The sequence below is a fragment of the Parus major genome, chromosome 1 (assembly GCF_001522545.3).
Source record: "Parus major isolate Abel chromosome 1, Parus_major1.1, whole genome shotgun sequence".
Classification (NCBI taxonomy): domain Eukaryota; kingdom Metazoa; phylum Chordata; class Aves; order Passeriformes; family Paridae; genus Parus; species Parus major.
In genome coordinates, this window is record NC_031768.1 from 97,015,561 (window position 1) to 97,021,108 (window position 5,548).

General features: G+C 42.4%; 1 protein-coding gene across 1 annotated transcript in view; it reads right to left on the reverse strand.

Moving 5' to 3' along the window:
* The window catches only part of SH2D1B (SH2 domain containing 1B), a 16,399-nt gene extending 11,570 nt beyond the window's left edge, over nt 1–4,829 (reverse strand). The window contains exon 1 of the mRNA XM_015622395.2: nt 3,049–4,829. The gene's annotated coding sequence lies outside the window, so the exon portion shown is untranslated. The remainder of the gene's footprint in view (nt 1–3,048) is intronic.
* Nucleotides 4,830–5,548: the final 719 nt, after the last annotated feature.

A 5,548-nucleotide genomic window follows, 5' to 3' on the forward strand; every position in this document is an offset into this window, starting at 1 on the left:
TCTGTCTGGGTGATGGTGAATTCCCTTCTCTCTGCAGCAACAGCTCCCAGCAAGAGTTCTGCTCTGAACCTGAAGAAACCAGCCAGTCCCCAGCTGCCCCTGCCCTCCCACCTCCTTCCCCCTAGCCCAGCCAAACTCCCTGGGTTTTTCAAGCACCCACCAAGTACCAGCAGTCAGATTTCCCCAACTAATGGGCAAAAAATTCCATTGGTGTGAAGGAACAAAAAGAAGGACACACAACCCCCAAGAACCAGCCACAACATAAGAAAACAGGAAGTAAGTTAAGTTCTAGCTAAACCTCCTGAAAATGTGAGTTCTCGTTGTGCTGTGTCACTGGGCAGTCCCAGTCCTGTGGCTTACTCTACCAACAGAACCAACAATGTTTTTACAAGAACTGTTACAACAAAAATTTACATTTCATTTCAATTTACAACTTCAGCATGATATCTACACCTGTAGATAGGTGTAGGCTTTATTTTTGCAATTTACTGTGCCTGGATACAAAGGGATTTTTTTTGTGGTACCTGTTGATGGCAGGATTTACTTGAGACTGAATGAAAAATCATCATGATGTAAATTTAAAAAGAAAATTCAACTAGTGTGTCTATTACTTAGAGATTGCTGCTACAGCTATCTGCAAAGGCACCTGCTTCTCATTCTCCCTAACCCTTATCTGCTCTCCTGCTAGTTTTCATTATTTTGCAAATAATTGGAACAAAATTTAGGAAATTAGATTATAGTTTAGCATTTCAGCCCAAATCAGTGCATATAGACCCTCAATCTAGTTAGAGAACCTTTGTTCTTTTTGACATAAATTAGTAGAAGCCAACATTTATCAAGAGCTTTGGGTTTTTACATCGTGCCTAGATTAGAAGTGCTGAGCCAGGCAGGAACACATTTTCTGTCACTTGATTAAGCGGGGGAAAAGGAAGGACTTGAACTACTGCAGCCCAGCTATAACAGACTCTTTTGCTGATGGAGTTCTCAGTTCTGCTCCATTTTGACTCCCTTTCACAGATAAAGTTTCCCACTGCTACTGTTACTACTATCAAATTCATATTCAAACCCAAATGCTCCATCTCACAGCATGAAAGCTGAGTGCAATGATTCTCTGGCTTGGTGCCTCTGAAAATAACTCCACTGCACTGGTTAAAATAATCATGAAGAAAGAAGCAGAAATGAAAATTAATGGCACGAACACTTCAATTTTTCTTTGGAAGTCTGGGAGTTTATCAACAAAGCTTACTTAACTCCTGTAGAGGAATGAGGGGTAAGAATTTGTGCTTACATAAAGACTGTTATAATCTATCTGTATAGATATGCTCCATTAAAAAGGAGGAAATACACCTTACTGTGCAATCATTTGTGGTTCAGCTCAGTTCTGCAACCTCACACTTACAGTGTAAGTATGGCAAGCCCTCGCTGTTTTGTTTTATTGAGTCTGTCCTCCTTACAGCTCAACACCTCACTTCTGTGATCTAGAGAATACATCTCTTTGAATATGAATTCACAAGGACCTTATTACTCACCTGTGAAGAAAAGAATTGTTATGAGACATCACTTAATATATATGCAAAAAGCAAATGTTCTGCAGCTGCAATTAGGACCAAAAGAGAGAAACTGCAGTGCAGAAACCCTTTACATGCTAACCCCAGCAATGACTGGCATGGCTGCAGGGTGTCCTGGGTGCTCCCAAGGGACAGTGACCTCACCCAGGAGATGCTTCCAGTCAAGGTCCATCAGGAAACTGGCAACCCAGGGATGACTGCCTGGTCCCAGCCCCATGGAGCTGAACATGAGTGTAAAACTGTGCAAGTGGAACATCTGGATTTACAGCAAAACTAGATTTTATCCACCAGTTTCCTTGCAAAATTGGAGATTAGTAGTCTCTTACTAAAAGGTGATTTTTAACAGCAGAGCTTTCAGCAGACCATCAAGTAGATCTGTTTTGTTGCACACCCTCTGAGAGCCCTATTAGGCCCTTCCGCTCTGCAGCCCTTGCTCTTTACTGCATGCTGGGCTTTTTGTTTTAGTGAGGAGTTTTTTCAGCAGTTTTACTGATGAAAAATATGGAAGGTCTGTCATGCTGGTTTGTCACTTCATGATCCATTAAATTGCCTTTTCAAACTGAGAGCTGCTCTGTAGGTTTCCTCAACAACTTTCATAAAATGACATCTCACTCAGCTTGTTACAGACAAATATGGAATGGTTACATCTAATGCTGGGATAACAGCAGGTGGGGTAAACTTTGGCTTTAGAAAGGTACTCAGTTGTTAAACTTTAGATTCTCCAAAAAAATGAGAAATTCCTTTCATAGTGAGAGAGAAAACAGATTTCTGGATAATGTTACAGAATTTGTCCAGTTATTTATTTTAAACTACAAATAAATTATGTATAGAAACTAAGAAGGAACCAACAAGGTAACTGATATAAATCAACAAAACAGGTAACTGATATAAATCAAAAAATACCATATGCTAATCCAGATCTCGTCTCTGGATTAGCATATGGTATTTAGGCAATACAGATCCCTCTATATCTATCTAAAGAGAGGCAGAGAGGGTTTTTACCACCATTCTTAGTGGTAAAAAGCTTTACCTCCACTTTACCTTCCCCCTTTACCTCCACTCTGTGAAGGGATAGGACTGGTCTCTGTAATTGAGACCAATCTCAAAAACTTCTGTGGGTCTTCTCTGTATTTTTGGTTGGAACATACTGTCATTTTTTCCCCCTTTTTACATTTCACACAGCTGAGTTGAGAGAGAAAAGAAGAGGAAGGTTCATTTTGTCATATCAGGAAAGAGTGAGGCTGATGGTCATCCTGTAGCCAGTGGTGATTGGTAGCTCCCAGTACATTGCATTCCTTTTGCTTTGACTTTTCTGTCTGGATTGAGGGCTAGGTATGACAGGATGCTGAGGCTAGCCTCGAATTTTGATATGTCCCTCTTTCATTTATGAATTCCAGCTGTGTATAAGGTGGAAAAAAAATGTTCTTACATGTTAAAGAACAGTTATGGAAGAGAGCAAGGCAGGGATTTACACACCCACCTCAGCATGGGGCTGCCCTGGTTTCTTCAGGGATGGACTGTGGTGGTGCAGGAGGAGCAGGGTTGCCCCGTGGGCCACACAGGAACTGCAGGAGCAAAAAGCAGTGGTAGGGCTTCCTTTGGCTCCAACATCCTCAGTGCCCCAAAGCAGTCACTCTACCAGCTGTCCCAGGGAGGGCTGAGACTTGCCTTGTGTGATGGTCACTGGATGTGGATAGGCACAATGGCTCTTCCTGCAGGAGCGTAATCCCGGGCTGGCTGTGATAGTCATCAAGTTTCTAGCACCATTCTACCTTCATTTCTCAAAGAGAAAAAACCCTTTCATGAGATAAAAACAAAATAGTGAGATGAGGGTCTGATAGCTGAACATCCTCACGTGCTCATTCCTGAAGCAACAAAAAGCAGGGTCTCTCTCTCTCTCTGCCAGGGGAAGGGTAATTTCAAAATGTACTTTTGGGAGGAATGAGGGTCTGATAGGTCTGCCAGTGATTTTCCCTGAACCCACACAGTATGTTGTTGTTATTATTCAGTTACCCAAACTCCATTTTCCCTGAACCCACACAGTATGTTGTTGTTACCATTCAGTTACCCAAACTCCATTTTCACTCTACTTAAAAGGGTAAAATGAAGATTTTAAGTTTGCATGGTGTGCAAAGAAGTCATATATTCAAGCATCATGCATCTGTAGCAGGACATTCTGCCTAGGCTAGGGTACAGCAGCTTGAATTTTGCCTCATTTACAAGTTGGCGGTGATGGACTGAGCAAAGAGGATTTTTGGTGTTGAAGAATGCCGAGACCATCTTGCTAAACAATCTCAATTTAGACCCATCATGAGCAAGTGTCAGGCAGGTGCTTCCTGGCTGAGCTGACACCAGTACAGGTGTGCAGGCCCTGAGAGGAGTGTGAGTCACAGAAGTGTGGAGTAGGAGAAACCCACGAGCTGATAATATCTCTTTCAACAATAAAGCATATTTTGACAAGTAGGTGTATCGGGTCTGGCTGGGCTGGACTTCATTTTCCCTTAGAAGCTTTCATAGTGCTGTGCTTTGCATGGGCAGCTGGAAAGGTGTTGATAACACACCAGTCATGGAGCTGGGGGCCAGCAAGATCCTGAGAGGGGATGCAACTGGGAGAGCTGACCCAAATTAACCAAAGGGATGTTCCATACCACAGGGTGCCAGCTCAGATATGAAAGCTAAGGAAAGCAGGAGGAATGGGGTGAGCAGCTTTTGCTGTTTACAGTGTTTGCTTTCTGGAGCAAGCACTCCACCTGCTGAAGTCCTACTTCCTAGGAAGTGGCTGAACATCTCTTGTGGATGGGAAGTAGAGAATAAAGTTCTTTTTTTTTCTCTTTGCTTATGCATGCCCATACTTTCACTTTTGTGTTAGTAAACTGCTTTATTTCAATCTAAGAGTTGTTTTCCATCTTATTCTCTCTCTCCATGTCCAGCTGGGAAGGGAGAGAGCAGTGGTGGAGTGGCTTGATGGGCACCTGGCACCCAGCCAAGGTCAGCCCACCACAGTGGGCACACCACCACATAACTGTGTATGATTGACAATCAATCATTTTATACTAGAAAAGACCAGTCCCACTTTTTCACGGAGTGGATTTCTAGCATACCTCTCTAAAGTGTGTGAAGATCCTCCTCTTGCATGGCAATGTCCCTTAAGGATACCCCTCAAGGCTGGGTGAAAGTGATTGCCCATGGCCATTGGTACAGGTGAGCTAGCTCTGATATTACTGATATAATAAGAAATACACTATATTTTTAGTTTTATTCTGTAGTAAATAATTCTGATTAAAACCTTTCATCTTTTTGACCTTTTGTCTTTTCCCATTTTTACTTTTTCAATTTTTACCTTTTTACCTAATCATTAACAATTTAAAAAAATAATTAATTTTATTAATATTGAATACCTGGCTTTCCATCCTTAATCCTGCAGGACAAACTTGGATCTATTTGGTTCTATTTCACCTATATAGTTCTTTGAACATAAACTAATGACCAAGTCTGGGGGCAGGACTGGATCCAGTCCAAGGTGTTGGACTGCACCTTGACTTCTCTCTGAGAAGGAATTTAGAAAGCATGATGATACATCCTGCACCTTGTGACTGAGCAAGAGGCTCTCCCTGATAAACTTTCCCAAAGTTCCTGTTCAGTTGTGTGACAGCATCCAGTGTAAAGGTTGTTGTCCCAGCTCTGAAATGGCTTTACAGACACTGAGAAGGGTGGAATGGGGGATTGCCAGTTCTGGGGAATTGCTGGGCTTTCCAAATAGCTGGCAAAGCCTCCAAGCCTCCAAATCTTCCTCTCCTTTCTCCTTCAAGGCACCAAGAATATGAAGTATGTGCACAAATTACAGCATCTCTGTGGGCCCTGGCTTTCCAAATCCCCAGAAGTGGGGATTAAAAGAAAGGTTTGCATCTTCTCCAGAGAGACAGGAGGCATAACCCAACTGATTTTGGACACCTGACTGAATTATACAAACTATGGCCGTG